We start from the raw sequence: 15,896 nt of genomic DNA on the forward strand, positions 1-15,896 counted from the left end.
AAGATGAACTTTCTGTCCTCTAGGAGCCAGTAATAAAATAAGGGAGATGGAGATGTAAAACGTGATCACATTATGTGTTGAGTGCTGGGACAGGATTTTGTACAGTGATGGAACAAGAGTAAGTAATCAACTCTCCTTGAGGAAAGTATCCATGAAGGGATGCTGGATCTTGATGGGTAAGAGTTTTCCAGGTGATTGGGGATTGGAAAGGGAACAGGAAGGAAGATGTTCAAGGCAGAAGGAGCTGTAGAGGATGTGTGGTGGCAGGGAAGCAAGAAACAGGTGGCAAATTAGGAAATAGCAAGTGACTGGTATGGACAGAGTTTAGCCCATTAGGTAGGAACAGGAGGCCAGGGTCATAGCAGTCAGAAGCCAGATCAGAGGGAATTTTGTGTGTTACACTAGCATTTTGACTTTATTCTATTGGGAGCTTTGGAAGAGTTTTAAGCAACATGTATAATAATCAAATTTGCATTTTATTATCATCGTTCTGGGAGGTGGGAGGGATGAATCACAATTGCAGGAGATAGGAAGCAAGGAATCCAGTTAAAACTTAACGGCAATAATCCAGGGGAAGATGTCGATTTGGGTAGTGGGGATGAAGAAGAGTGGCAGCTATGAGGCCCTTAAGTAGGTTCATTGACACAGTCTGGGGACAGTTCTCACATGGGGGATTAGGGAGAGGCTAGGCAATGGCTCCCAGACTTCGTTGCGTGTTACATGAATGGTGGAATTATTAACAAGGAGAAAATATACAAGAAGGACAGAAAGGCATTTTTGTTTTAATGAGGGAGTGGTGGATTGAAGCACAGTTTTTGTCATGCTGGGTTTGAAATACCTGTAGAATATGTGTGCTGTTTAGTGTACTGGTTATAAGACTACAATTTGGAGCCAGACTGCCTTAGTTCCATTGTACTTGTTATGTGAACTTAGGCAAGATTAACATTTTTGTTAAAATGATGATAATAATAGTACTTGCCTCCTAGAGTTCTTGTGAGGTTTATATGAGTTAATAAGTACAAAATTCTCAGAACTGTGTCTGGCACATGCTATGTGTGTATAATCCTTTGCCATTATTAGTGCTAGTAGTGTAGTAAGCAACTGGATATATAAATTTAGAGCAATTAGATATATTAATCTAGAGATCTGAACTTGAATATTTTGGAACTATAGTAGAATCTGTACCTATGAGTGCTAGAGGTTTTTTAAAAAAAATTGGTTGCAGTTTCTTTGACATTCCTCATTTTGAGAGATGGAGTTGTTGTTCCCTCCTCTTGAACTTGGGTAGTTGTATGTGACTCATGTTACCAGTAAAATGTGGTTGAAGTGACATTGTTTGACTTCTGAGGCTAGGTCAGAAAGGGTGATCTAACTGCTGCCTTGTTGACTGTAATACTTGTGCCTGAAGCCCTCAGCTCCCATGTAAGAGGTCTGAGGTTCCATGCTGTAAGGAAGCCCAAGCGCATGGAGAGGTCACATGTCAGTACTACTATCCGTAGCCCCAAACCAGACCCCAGACATGTGAGTAAAGATTCCTCCTTCCAGTCCCTAGCCCTTAAGTCACTCAAGCTTCCAAGTCCCCTCAGCTCAGGCTTCAGACATCGGCAGCTGAGGAGAGTCCTCCGCACTGGACCCTTTCCAAGCTGTTGGCCAGCACAGTCTGTGAACGTAATAAAATGGTTGCTTTAAGCTTCTAAATTTTAAAATAATTTGTGGCATAGCAATAGTAACAGGATGAAATCACCCAAGGAGATTAGGTGATCAAGGCAACAAAAGAAGATGATTAATGATTACGCTCTGAGGAACAGCAGAAACAGGGGCATTTAATGGGCAGGAGAATAGGAGGATCATAGGAGAAGAAGATGCTCTTCCTCTTACAAAGTGTTTAAAGGAAACTGTGAAAGTGGTGGCATGGAAGACAAATGAGAAGAGTTCAAGGAGAGAAGGCAAATATTATTGGGAGGTGAAATGAAAGTTGTCAGAGTGCCTATTAGATTTGGTAATTGAGATGTTCTAGGTCTGAGAACAGTGAATCACTTTGCTGTACACCTGAAGCTATAACACAACACTGTTAATCAATTATACTCCAATATAAAATGAAAACTAGAAATAAAAATTTAAAAAATGGTGAGGACAGAAGCAGACTGCTGTGGTTTGAAGAACAATGGGAGGACAGGTGAAGATGGACTATTTTTTAAGGAATTCGATAATGAAAGGAAAGGGGAGACTGAGGATGGTCAGCTGGGGGGTGGTGCAGGTCAAGAGAAAGAACTTTTTTTTAAAAAGATGGGAAGCTTAGCAATATTTGCTGAAGTCAGAGAAAAGTAGATGCTGAAGAACCACGTGGAATGTGGAGGAAGCAGCTTTGACACGAGAGGTGGAAGTAGAGGTCTTGAAGAGGACAGATCCTTTTCTTCTGAGGGTGGATGGACTTCCCCTAAATTGAGGTGTGTTAGCAGTAAAACAGACTACCTAGTTCTCTTCATCTAAAATTCTCCCTGCCTGTTTCAGGCACTCAGTGGCTTCACCTTTTGACAGTGGCAAGAGTTCTGAGACTGCCTCCTTGCCAAAAAAAATCTCTCCTACTCTTTCTACCTCATGGTCTACTGCCAGATTGAAATCCTGTCTTTCTCTTGGATAGGAACCTACAATAGCACTTCCCTGCCCCTAGGACAGAGCCAAGCTCTGTTAACGAAGGCCTTTTATCATTTGACGCAAGCCGTGGATGCTGTTCAGACTCGGTCCCTGATCACACACAGTCACTGTGGCGCCTGCCTGGTGGGCTGACTCCCCTTCCCAAGCTGTTTTCTATAGTCAAAAATGTTTTTCTCCCTCCCTCCCTTCCTACCTTCATCTCTTCTTCCTCCCCTACTTCCCTTCCTTTCTGTCTTTACAGGAGGAGTGTGTGTTTGTTTAAGTCTGAGATCCCTTAGCCAGTGGTTCCGAATTTTGATGCGCATTAGGAGAGCCTAGGTGCTTATTAGAGATGCAAATTGCTGGGCTCCACTCTCCAGAGATATGAATTCAGTTGCTGGGGCCAAAATCTGTTGTGGGTGGTCTGTGGACCACACATTAAGAAAATGTAATTCAAATCAACACATAGGATTATAATTTCTTATACTGTGTCTTTATATGTGTGGTTCATCCTTTCTGGAACGTTCTCTTTTGTGTATCGCATCCCACTCTCTTTCCACATTTTCTGGGAAGACTCGATTGGCCACCAGTATCTACATCACACTTTTTCTCTACTTAACTCTTATTTCTTGTCAATATATCTCAAGTTTGAATTTAGCTGTTCTCCAGTATAATCAAGCAGCTGGCAATGGGATGGGTGCTGGGGCTAAACAGTGACAAGGCATGGATCTGGATTTTGAGAGGCACATAATCTTACAAGGATGACTTTTTCATGAGAGCTGTTTTTGCGTTTCCAACCAGACAATAGGCTCCTCCAGGTAAGGGGTCTTATTTCTTTGGAATTTACCATAACTACCATCCAGTGCTGGGCCCTGAGGAGGTGGTCAGTAATTACTGATAGGTTGAAACAGGTTTTGGTCTTGATTGGAGTTGGTTGGGTGGGGGAAGCTCATTCCTCCTTCTCAATTCTTCCTTCTACAATTGTCCTGCCAAGAAGCACCTTCATTGACAGTCGCTGTTACGCCCGTTGTTTTCGGTTGCAGCTTCCCCAAGTCTACCTTGCTGTTGCTGTCTTTGCAGGTCCTTGCTGGTTTGGCTTCACAAACCAACTTTTCCAGGGCCCCGGGCAGCCAGCCAGAGCTCCCAAGCCCTTCCATGCATTGTGCCCGACTTCCTCTTCGGTAAGAGCCTGTGTGATTTTCATGCTTTGGAGGATTTGGGCCCTTGTGAAATGCCTTCTGGGGAATTAGCCACACTGAATTCCATGCTTTGTGTCTGCCCTCAGTGCTGTCAGGAGCCTATATTGTTTCATTCCCACGTCGTCACACTCCTTGGGACAATGCGATGGTTCAGCTCAAGTTCATTTGTATTCCCCTCTGAAATGTCACTTTTTCCCACCGTTTTTACTGAATTAACTAATAGCAATCAAGGGACTCATCAGTATGCTGGAAACATAAACTGAGGCCTTGGAGAATGAGCAGCAAATAGGGGTGTCTCTTCTGTTACTGCTGATGGCTGCCATTTTAGTGCTAGTGCCTTTGCAAATTGCAGGGTCAGAGAGAGAGAGAGTTGGTCAGAGTAGGGGAGATTTTAACATGTTTTCCCATTGAAGCAGCTTATCTGGGGCATTTCTATCCTTACTAGATTGTCTTCTGGGTGGACTTCAAGCTGAGTGAAGGCAGGTTGCTTCCTGCCACTGGCAGGTTGAGAAAGGTGCTTCTTTCTCTGTGGACTACTTACCTGTTTCTGATTCTGCTAAAGTGATCTTGATCAGGAGAACTACTATGGGGTGTCAGGCATTGTGCTAAGCATTTAACATGCTAGTTATTTCTAATTCTTAAGACAACCCTGCAGAATAGATATTACTATCCTAGGATACAGGGCCTGTGAGAAGATAAGGAATCTGCCCAAGATCTTACACCTGGTAAGTGGCAGAGCTGGATTCAAACCTAGATCTGCCCCTTTCTGCCACTTCCTGATTCTTCTGCTATTTCATGTTGCCTCAGTGCACATTTGCTAAGGTTTATTGACCCCAGAGCCCTTCTAACAACCTCTACAGACTGTTTGGTGCCATAGTTTGAGGTCTTCGAAGAGCCAGCAGGTCATTTTCCCTGGGGACCAAAGTGGCGTCACAAATCCCAGCGGAAAAGGACTCCTCAGAAAGCTGGAGTTGCCCTCACTCACTGCAGCCTGTTATTGCTGTTATCAGGATCCTAGAAATTCCTGCCTAAACGTGTCTTGGAAAATCAAAGACCTAATCTTCAGTCGAATGGTATTTTACTTGGTAGGGTTAATTGCCCTCAGGTTCTATCTAGATGTACCTTCACATTTTCCACAACATTTGCAAGCGATCAGAAGAGCCAGGATGCGTAGTGATAATAGAAACACGTCGGAACCCATTCTTCGGTAACAGAGACCATGTGTTTTAGGGCTTTTCTGTTTGGAGTCGGTTTATCATCACTATAAAAACATTTCAGATGAGAACGGAGTGTGTGGAATCCCTGGGGAAACGTACAGGGAGCTCTAGATTTGGATGGCTGGATGCCTGGCCTGGGTTTAGTCACTCAGAAGGTTTAAAGCGAAGCACTAATGCTAAAATTTAATCTATCACAGACGCCTTGGCCATGTCCCTGAGCGTTTCCACCTGCTTCACTGCTGGGCTCTATGGCTGGTATCCTAATAAATAAAATGTGTGTGTTCTGTACTTAGTATATCAGTTTAGTCAAGAGAGCACTGGGTCCCATATATAGTCATCTTAGTGGGCTCTCGTTTTCTTTTTTTAAATTCTTTAAAACTTAAGATGAAAAATGGGGATAATAACTAATGAGTAATTACTTTATATAGTCCATGTTTATATTATCTGGAAAATGTTATTCCTATTCTAGAATACTGGGCTCAGCCTCCTCTTGTGTGGGAGACACATTCAGGAGTGGAGGCAAATTAGTACTTCTGCTCTGTTTTTCCCAGTTTTCTGGTGACACTGGGAAGGAAATGAGCATTTTAGGTTCCAAGTCCTGGCAAGTGGTAGCAGTTGGAGGAAAGCCTTCTCTCTACTGGAAAGGCATCTGCAAAGAACATACATTTGCTGCTCCCCTAGAATAATGAATTCACTAAGTTTTAGACATAGAATTGGATGCTCGAGGTACAAATGAAAACCAAACTCAGCAAAGACTCTGGGCCGAGGTGTCCAGACCCTGTCATACCAGAATCTTCTGGATATTCTCTGACATACATCACTGAAAGCCCCTTAGTTCCTTCAAAGGCCTCTTCGATAATTGCCTCTTAAATGTCAATGATTCCCGGGCTCATCCCGTGTTCTGGAATTTCACTGGGTGGTTTCGTGAAAACCCATGGCTTTTTTACTTAAAAATTAAAGCCTGTCTTCCCAGTCAAATATATATCCCATTATTCCTTTTTTTTTTTTTTTTTTTTACTGGATGCAAGATCCATATATTGAAATATTGAAATGTCTCTTAACTTTTTCCCTCAGAGAAACTCAGGCTCGACTTTACCAAAATTCGAATCTTTTGCTTCTTTCCCTTCCTCTCCCTTCTGTTCTGGTGAAGAGCTCCCCCGGGATTGTTATTCAAGGCTCAGACCTGAGTGTTGTCTTCCCCTCCTCCCCTCAGCCACCCTGAATAATGAGCGCTCCCCACATGTTGTTTGATTCCATGGGTATGAATATTCAGAATAGGCAAGTCCATAGAGACAGAAAGCAGATTAGTTATTGCTGGGGCTGGAGAGTGTGGGAAATGGGGAGCGACTATTTCATGGGTGCAGGATTTCCTTTTGGGGGTGATGAAAAGATTCTGGAAGTAGACAGCGGTGATGGTTGTACAACATTGAGAATGAGCTTAATGCCACTGAATTGCATACTTTAAAATGGTTAAAGTGGTAAGTTTTATGCTGTGTGTGTTAGCTTGGGCCGCCATATCAGAATACCACAGACTGGGTGGTTTAAGCAACAGAAATTAATTTTCTCATGATTCTGGAGGCTGGGAAATTTAAGATCAAGGTTCCAACAGGGTTGATGTCTGGTGCTGTCCCCTTGAGTTGCAGATGGCTGCCTTGCTACTGTGAGCTCGCATGGCCTTTACGCCCTGCGCTTGGAGAGAGGGTGAGCAGGCTGCTCTCTGGTGTTTCCTCTTATAAGGACGCTAATCCTATCAGATTAGGTTCCCACCCTTATGACCTCATTTAACCTTAATTACCCCCTCACTCCACATACAGTCACATTAGGGGTTAGAGTTTCAACGTGTAAATTCTGGGGGGACACAATTCATTATGTGACACATAGCATTCTGTGTATTTTACCACAATAAAAAATATTATTTGAACTACTGAGTGGAGCATGGATTATAGTGAAAGGAGGGAGACTAGTTAAGAAACTAATACATGAATCTAAGTGAGAGATGATGGCGGTGGTGGAGAGGAGCATTTAGTTTCTACTCTTCTTATTTTCACTTGGAGAGATTCTCTACTTGGCTTCTCACCCCACCCCTTCCTCTTCCTGTTTCCTAACTGGTATTTGAAAGCCGTTGGTCCACATTTCTTAATTGGGTGGAGTTACTCTAAGGATGGGGGATTCTGTGCCTTTTCTTCCCTCTGCTTTCCAGTGTGAGGTAGTAGTCCTGTTCTGCAGACCCCAAATTCCCCCTGGAGCACTGGCAGTGCCCAGAACGGGGTGGGATGGGGTGGGGGGCAGACAGTATCAGCAGGCTCACTTGACTACAAACCCAATCTCTGACTCTAATCAGCTTCATCATAACACAGGTGATATCGTGGTTTCCATCTTCACGGCCCATTTAGCCTGCTCCACAGAGCCTTCGACTCGCAGCTCCAGTGTTACTTTCTCTGAGCAGTATTCCCTGGCCACCCTCCAGCCCCAGTCTCCGGTATGGTTTCTGTGCATAGGCCCATGTGCATTCCCCTAGCGTAGCACATAACAAACCATACTGCAATCACTTATTAGTGTCCTCTCTGGGAGAGATAAAGCCACTGCTTTCCACATACACATCATACTTCATACTATTGCAATGCAGGGGTCTAAAGACATTAAGCTTCTTAAGGGTGAGGTCAGTCTTACTCACTTTCCATTTCCTGTACCTGATATAATGTCTGACAGAACATAAGTGCTCAATAAATGTTTGTTGAATACACAGCTCCAATAGCACAGTTAGTGTTCCTACTTCACCTTTTTTAAATAACAGAGAGAACATAAGAAAGCCTTTAAATCTTTATAACTTACTATCAAAAGTTGACTTACTATCAAATAGTTGACTGTTATCAAAAAACCAAAAGATAAGAAACGTTGGAGAGAATGTGGAGAAATTGGAACCCTTGAACACTGTTGGTGGGAATGGAAAATGCTGCAGCCACTATGGAAAATAGTATGGTGGTTCCTCAAAAATTTTAAAATAGAATTACCATGTGATCCAGCAATCTGACTTCTGGGTTTGTAGCCCAAATAATTGAAATCAGGGTCTTACAGAGATATATGCACTTCCATGATTACTGCAGCATTATTCACAATAGCCGAGATATGGAAACAACCTAAATGTTCATTGACAGGTGAATGGATAAAGAAAATGTGGTATATACACACAGTAGAATATTATTCAGCCTTGAAAAATAAGGAAATCCTGCCATATGTGACAACCTGGATGAACTTGGAGGACATTATGTTAAGTGAAATGAGCCAGTCACGAAAGGACAAATACTTCATAATGTCACTTAGATGAGGTATCTAAAATAGTCAAACTCATAGAAACTCAGAAACAGAAACAGGGGCCTGGGGGGAGGAGGAAATGAGGAACTGCTGTTCAGTGGGTATAAAATTTCAGTTATGCAAGGTGAATAAGTTCTAGATCTGCTGTACAACACTGTGCCTGTAGCTAGCAATACTGTACTGTACACTTAAAAATTTGCTAAGAGGGTAGATCTCATATTAAGTGTTCTTACCACACAAAAAAGTTAACTTGAATCTTCGAAGAGACTGGATCCATAATTCACATGTAAATTAGTCAGCTAACAAAAGATGGTCAGCGAGGCAACTGGAGTTCTTTCATGCTTTTGATAAATCTCCACTGTGATACTCAGCTGGAGTTGGTAGTCTTCTTTGAAGGTTTTCTGAATTCCTACAGTTAAGGAGTGCTATTATCTTCTTGGAGCTGATTGCCTGAAAGTTAATCAGCACATGAAACTGGTTTATGTTTTCTGTTCTCAGGACAGTGAAAGGTAGCAACATTCTTGGGGCCATCTATATTCTCAGAAAATTGAAAGGTGTAGATACAAATTATGCATTTCTTTAGGTGCAAAAATGAATTCCTTTCAAGAAGTCATGGGCTTTGGGGAGTTTTCTACCAACAGTTATGAGTTTTTGCTGTTCTGTATGTACGTTCTCATCTAATTTCCCTATAACTAGGGTCCTGCATACTTTAGGTGGTTGGCTGGGCTCATGGCTGTGGTCTGAGGGCGTGACATGGGTTGAAGCCAGCTTGCTAATATGACAGCTGAATCCTTTGATTTGTATATCCTTAAGTTCCATTCTCCAACTAGCAAATTGACCTACCACGGATTACAAACTTCCTGAAAATGAAACCATGAAATGATTTAAAAGCTATTTTGAGATGTGTCAAAAATTGAAAAATGTTAGTTGATTATGTATTTCTTAAGATAGTGTGCTGCCTAAAAATATCAGTGAAATACTTTGAACATTATGCTAGTCTGCAAGTGAAACATAAATAATGAATTGTACATTTACCTGGCATCATGGCATTTAAAAGAAGCCAACATGAAAATGAAAAAGTTGCATCTGTGGGTATCACAGAGAAACTACTGAAAGACTGCCTGCCATTCATATGCTACGTGTTCATCTATTTAGTGGAGACATGCTCCTTTGTCCTAGGAAAATGCCCTGTTTTCTCTCTCACTCTTTCATGGGTTAAATGTAGCACACCCCCAGCCCCAGTTTTACAGTGTACTTTTAAATAACACAGGACCTCATTGGAAGCAATATATCCTTTTAGCTAAATATTTTTTGAAGGTGGATGGGATGGTGATTGACTTGAGAGGTTGGTAGGAGGCTTAGCAGGCATTCCTAGAATTGCAGGCACGTCTGATTTCATTTTACAAAGCAGTTTAAAATAGATGACACAGAATTAGTCTGTCTGAGAGCTTTCATATTTCCTGGTCATCCAGCTGTGATGGGGAGGCCAGAGCAGTAGCAGCCAGGGCATTCAGAACCCTCAGAAGTAGGTTTTCTTCTGGGTCTTTCACTGGGGTCCTCAAGTTAGAAAAGCTCTCTTTATCACAGAATTGTCAAAGGGAGTCTTAAGATCCTTACATTGTGATACCAGTTATGAAATGCAAATTCAGTTGATTACTGCAGTTTTAAATGAATTGTTAGGAACTCGGAACTTCTTTTCTTGATATTAAGTATTTTACCATCTCCTGTTAACGTTTTGAGGGGTTCTCTTAGAATTAGGACACAGATTTTCACTTATTTAAAGAAGGTAATGAGGTTACTTCTAGAGACACAACAAAAGAAAACAAAGAAAAACAAAACTACCAAGTACTCAAAATTGAGCTGATAGCAACTTAAGTTTTGAACTTCTAGGTTTGTCCACCACTTGGTATAAACAAAGGTAAGACCATTTCTTATTGTCTTTGACGTAAATACTCTCAATAAAAGAAAATACATATTTGCAGCAGGCAGGTCCTGGAATTCAAGATTATCTGGGCATATGTTAAGGACTTGTGAGCTGACCGGGTACTAAGTGGATTTTTAAATGAAGAGTAGTTGCATGAGTAACCCCTTCTGAAGAATCTGATCCCAGGGAAGAGAGAATAAGAGGTTGATAAATACTCAGACGCTGGTGCAAGTCCATAGACTGGTTTAAAAGGGCAGGGGTGTTGTACCCAGTAGTTATCATTCCAGATCAGCCACATCACTGTTTCAAAGCCCTAAGGCGAGAAGTTATAAGAACGAGAAAGAGCGGTTTCATGAAAATATTGATGTGATTTAAGCACACATACTGCCAGTTACACTAGTGCCACCAAACTGGTAGCTTCAGAGGTCAACTTCCTTAGCCAGTAGCACCCTCAGCACTGGGCATGGCCAGCTGCTGGGGATTGGTGGCCCAAGAACATAAGTAGACATTAGCAGCAATATCATTGCCTCTGGGAGGGAGCATATTGCAGACTTGGTGCAGCCTTATTGCCCACTTTCCTTGGAACTGTTATGGGGATCAGTGACTTCAGTGGGCATAGGCAGGAGTGATGGCAGCTTTTCTGGGCACTGGCGATTTTGACTTCGTCATGTTACAGGAGCAGAAGCTGTCATTTTTGGTGTAAATAGTTCTAGGAACTAGACTATGAAAGATGGCATCGTGGAGGATATGTGAGCTACTACTCCTGGGAAGAACAGGGAAATTGGCATTACTACACAATTGTGGGGACAAGAGCCAGGTTGTAGTCTTCTGCCATTGATTGTGACCTTCTTTTTATCTCGGGTTAAAGCAACCTGAGAGCGAGATTTGACCAGTTTGGGCCAGATAATCAGTTTACATTTTGATGTTTTGAAGTTTTAGACATTTAGAAGGAACCAATGAATAATTGAGAAAGGAGAATTGTAAAGCATTCCTTTCCTTTCTGTTTTCTTTCCATCTTCTTTCTATTTGTGTTAAAACTGTTTAAAATTTCCTTAATTCCAAGATTTTCAACTTAATTTTGTTAAAAGAAGCTTTTGTAAATATTCCGTTTACATTCTTTCCACAAATGTAAAAAGAATATAAACGAAGATAAGTTTTATTGAAGCCCTACAGGCCAGAGTCAACTAGATAGATCCTTTAAAAATATATTATGGCAGTTGCTCTGGAAATTGAGCATCATTATTTTCCATTCTGTCATTTTCTCCTCAGTGGCTCGGCTCCATATTGATCGTTAGAATCAAGCGTCATCTCTGAGTTTGGCGAACAGCTGCCCTAACTTGGTTTAGGGCTAAAGCCTATTCTGGCAAAGAAGATGGGGCTGCTCATTCCAGATGAGATTTGGATGGAAACGGTGTGGCTGTCTGCCAGAGCTTCAGGGGTCAGAGTGAGGGCTGAAGCACACGTACGTTGTGAGCTGGACCCAGGAGTGCGGATCAAATCTACAGGCTCTGGAGCCTGTTTGCTAAAGGAGCAGACGTCGAGTCCTCCAACCAGCAAGATCCGACCATGGAACAGTTGCGTAGTCTTGAATCTAGGTATGTTGCATCATATCCCCTGAAAATCCTTACACGTGGCAAAGGTCAGTTATATTTCAGTTCTCGAAGCAGAGGAGAATTAGCCAGGTTCCTCATAAAATTCCCTGTCCATATATCATACTTAATGATAATAGAAATAATGATTTATTATTCCTACTAGAAATATTTTTGGATAGTACTGTGTTAGATTAGCCATTAAGTAGCCATTCTGAATCTACCAGCTTCTCGCTTATTCATTTATTTAAAAAACTTCTATATGTCTAGCATTGGGTAATGACAGAAAAAAATGTGACAAGAAATGACACTCCCTGGCTTTGAGAAGACAAATACGCTTGTATAAAATAACTTCAGGGTGATAAACGGGTCGAAGGAGTGTTAGAGGTTTCAAAAGTTAAAGAAAATTCTGAAAAACAATCTTAGGGATGGGAAATAGGGAAGGATACCTGAATGTTTTGCACATCGTGAGGAAAATGTTTGATCTTAGTTGGCAGAGAAGAGAGGATTTGTCTTTGCAGGCTGGTAAAGATTAGCAAAACTGTGTAGGTGGAAAAAAGCATCTTGTATGATTGAAGGTAAAGGAAGAGGCAGTGGGGAGCTTGGATAATGGTTAGAGTGGTAGGGGAAAGACTGAGTAACAAGATGACCAGCCTAAAATTTGTCTTGTTAGGGTTATTGGAAGGGAATATTGGATAGGATGGGTGGATCCATCAGATGCAGGTTCTTAAGTGTCTGGCAAGGGCCTTTGTGTTATCATTCATTTATGCATTTGTTCATTTATTTATCAAATGTTTATGTGTTAGGCCCTGGACTAGACATTGGAGATGAACAGACCCGTTGCTTGCTCTAAGGAATTCACTTGAGGGAAAAGAGGCACATAGACAGTCATTACAACATAATAATGGTTCTAAGAGAGGTCTGTAGGAAATAGCCTAGTAACAATGCAGACGATTCATTTTGCCTGGAATGGAGTCAGGGTTGAAAAATCTTGGGAAAATATATGTTCTCAAGCAGATGGAACTGATGAAGCAGCTCTAGAAGCTGTTGCAGAATGATCGAGACACAATGAGAGGAGTAAATGCTGTAACATAAATTGAGGTGGGGGCCAGCAGCCAAGGAGGACAGCAGAAATACCTTAAAGATGCGCGCAGCTTAGGTAGGCCTATGTTTGGGCTGCTGGGAAGAGGCAGTGACGCAAAGCAGTTTAGCACTTACAGTTAGAAACCACTGATGTTGTAAGCAGAGATGAATTCCTGGCATCACTGCAAGTAGCAACACGCTGTGTGGGATGACTGTTGGACTGTCACCCAAGTTCCCATTCACGGAGACAGCATTCTTGGTCATTTTCTTTGCTGGTCCTCCAGTACTTCAGACATTTTTTTGTGCCTCTCAATCTGTGGATATTTTACTCCTTTCCCTTTCCACCCCCCAAATGCCCTTCTTCTGGAGAAATCTTACTCATCTTTCAAATGTCATTTCTCTGACACCCCAAGGAATTCCTCATTCCTCTAGGTAAATATCTCTACTTTGTATATATATATTCTTCAAGGACAGGGATATGTCTTATCTATAGCAAAAGCAGGATTGAACCTAGTCTTGGCTTCGAATCCCTGTTTTACCACTTACGAACTCTGTGACCTTAAGAAACATGGTTAATCTCTCCTTACCTGTGTTCCTCACTTAAAAAACAGGGCAAATAATATCTACCTAATAAGGTTACTAATTAAAAACTAATTAGGATAATGTATGTGAAACACCTATCAGAGTGATTTATTCATGAAAACTCAATAAACATTAATTTTTTTCTTCTTCCTTTCTTGTCATTTGTATTCACAGTGCTCGGCACAGTGCCTGGTATATAGTAGAAATTCAATAAATTTTGGTTGAATTTACAAACATTAAAGTTGACTGATAGTTTACCACATCCAGGCACTGTTCTAAACCCTACAGATATATACTAACTCATTTAATACTCTCCGTAACACCATGGAGGAAACATTTAATATCCTCCTTTTATTTATGAGGAATCCAAGACACAGAGAAGTTAACTACTTACTGAGGCAAGCCCAGAGAATAAGTGGCAGAGGCAAGATTTGAATCCAGGTAGATGCCACTCTGAAGCCCATGCTCTTATCTTAACCTTAATTCTACAGGTTGATTCTACATAGTTTACATATGATGTTGAACCTTCTGGAAATTTTCTGATGGTGATGATCTGGCCCACTCAGAGAGTTCCAAAAGTAGGATTGGCCTGTGCCTTGAACAAATCTATTCCTAGTATACTTCTACAGGGACTTCTGACTGCTCTTAAATTCTTGAGAAATTATTTCCCAAATAAAAAAGAGCCAATTCTTTCTTTCATGGGAACTCCAGCTAGTATGGACATCCACGGAACTTATTCACGTGAGCCGTACTTAGAGGTTGCTTAATTGTTGTTAAACCATAGAGGAGTTAGACGTGGCAGTTGCCCTTGATGAATAACCACCACCAACAGCAACAACTACCATTTCCTGGGCTTCTATATGGAAGCACTACAGAGTAAGTCTTGCTATAGCTTCATTTTGCAGCTGAGAAAGCTGAAGCTCACAGAGGTAACTAATTCGCCCATGGTCGTAGAGCCAACAAATGTTTATACCTATGTCTTCCTGACTCAGGCACTATTGGGGAAGCAAGAGCAGCAAAATTAGAGAAGCTGAATGATGGCTCCGTAGTGGCTTGTCCTTGGTTTGTCTCAAGAGGAAAGAATGCAGTATATGTTATCAGTACTCTCCTGGGTAGAGTTTTCACTATCTGTGTGGCCTTCATGAGACTCTCCTGTTATTTTAAGTTAGTAGCAGTGCAGAAGAGGAGCAAAAGACATAGTGCAGGACGTCTTGGGTTTGAGGCTGGTTCCCCACTTAAGTCACCTAACACCTCGATTTCTTACAAAAATGAGAATAATAATGGTGCTCGGACTTCCCTGGCCTTCCAGTGGTTAAGACTCCTTGCTTTCACTGCTGAGGGCCCGGGTTCAATCCCTGGTCGGGGAACTAAGATTCTGAAAGACACTCGGCCCGGCCAAAAATTAAAAAAAAAAAAAAAAGGTACTCACCTCAAAGGGTTGTTGTGAGGATTAGTTGACATTACAAAGGTGCTTCAGTAAGGCAAGGCGTTTTGAGGACATCTATTGTTTTGTCTGCCCAGCTTTTACGAGACAGAGAGAGACATTCACTTATGAGTGGGAGCATAAATAGAGAAGACACATAGACATGAAGCAGGAAAGTCCTGAAGAAACCATGAGGGAGCCATGAGTATGAGGAGCCAAAAGGCAGAGAAGCAAGGATGTGGGCTGTTTATCACACACAGATTGGTAGCATTGTCACATTTATATCCCTGAGGGGCAAGAAGGTAACCCAGTGCATTAATTTTCTATTGCTGAATAACAGGTGACCACAAACTCAGAAGCTTAAGACATATAAATTTATTATACCACAATTTCTGTGGATCAGGAGTTCAGGCACAACTTAGCTGGGTCCTGTGCTCAGGCTCTCACAGGCTGAAATCAAGGTGTCAGTCAGGGCTGTGGTCAGATGAGGCTTAGGGTCTTCTTCCAAGCTCATTGCTTGTTGGCAGAATTCAGTTCCTGTGGTTGTAGGACTGAGGCTCTCAGCTCCCAGAGGCTGCCTGTCATTCCCTGCTGCATGGCCCTCTCCACACATGGTAGTTTTCTTCTTCAAGGCCAACATGGGGCTCTCACTCCAGTCTTTTACTTAGGTGTCTTATGTAGCAATGTAATCAAGGAGTGACTATCTTACCATACTCACAGTTCTCTCCACATTCAAGAGGAGGGGGTTTTACAGGGTGTGTACACCAGGAAGTGGGAATCTTTGCGGCCATCGTAGAATTCTGCCTACCACACCTAGTCTAGTCCCAGGGTGTCCCTAGAATCTTTCAGTTCTTGATCTGTATTCCAGCTTCCTGGCTTCCCACACAATTCCTGTGCCTCTCATTGCTAAATATTATAATTCCTTGAGTGAAT

General features: G+C 41.9%; 1 protein-coding gene and 1 long non-coding RNA gene across 6 annotated transcripts in view; one reads left to right on the forward strand and one right to left on the reverse strand.

Annotated features, from left to right (window-relative positions):
* Nucleotides 1-15,896, forward strand: part of TLR3 (toll like receptor 3) — a 507,043-nt gene that overhangs the window by 74,296 nt on the left and 416,851 nt on the right. For 4 of the 5 annotated variants that reach the window (XM_059909533.1, XM_059909532.1, XM_059909529.1 and 1 more), the window contains exon 2: nt 11,556-11,881. The exons of the other annotated variant lie outside the window; for it this stretch is intronic. The gene's annotated coding sequence lies outside the window, so the exon portion shown is untranslated. The remainder of the gene's footprint in view (nt 1-11,555; nt 11,882-15,896) is intronic. 5 annotated transcript variants of the gene reach the window in all.
* LOC132356620 (uncharacterized) lies at nt 1,192-15,054 on the reverse strand. Its single transcript, XR_009499930.1, has 3 exons — nt 14,970-15,054; nt 8,596-8,812; nt 1,192-1,660 (listed from the first exon to the last, which is right to left on the reverse strand). It is a non-coding gene; the product is annotated as an uncharacterized LOC132356620 (long non-coding RNA).

Source organism: Balaenoptera ricei, chromosome 21 (genome assembly GCF_028023285.1).
Source record: "Balaenoptera ricei isolate mBalRic1 chromosome 21, mBalRic1.hap2, whole genome shotgun sequence".
In the NCBI taxonomy this organism is placed as follows: Eukaryota; Metazoa; Chordata; class Mammalia; order Artiodactyla; family Balaenopteridae; genus Balaenoptera; species Balaenoptera ricei.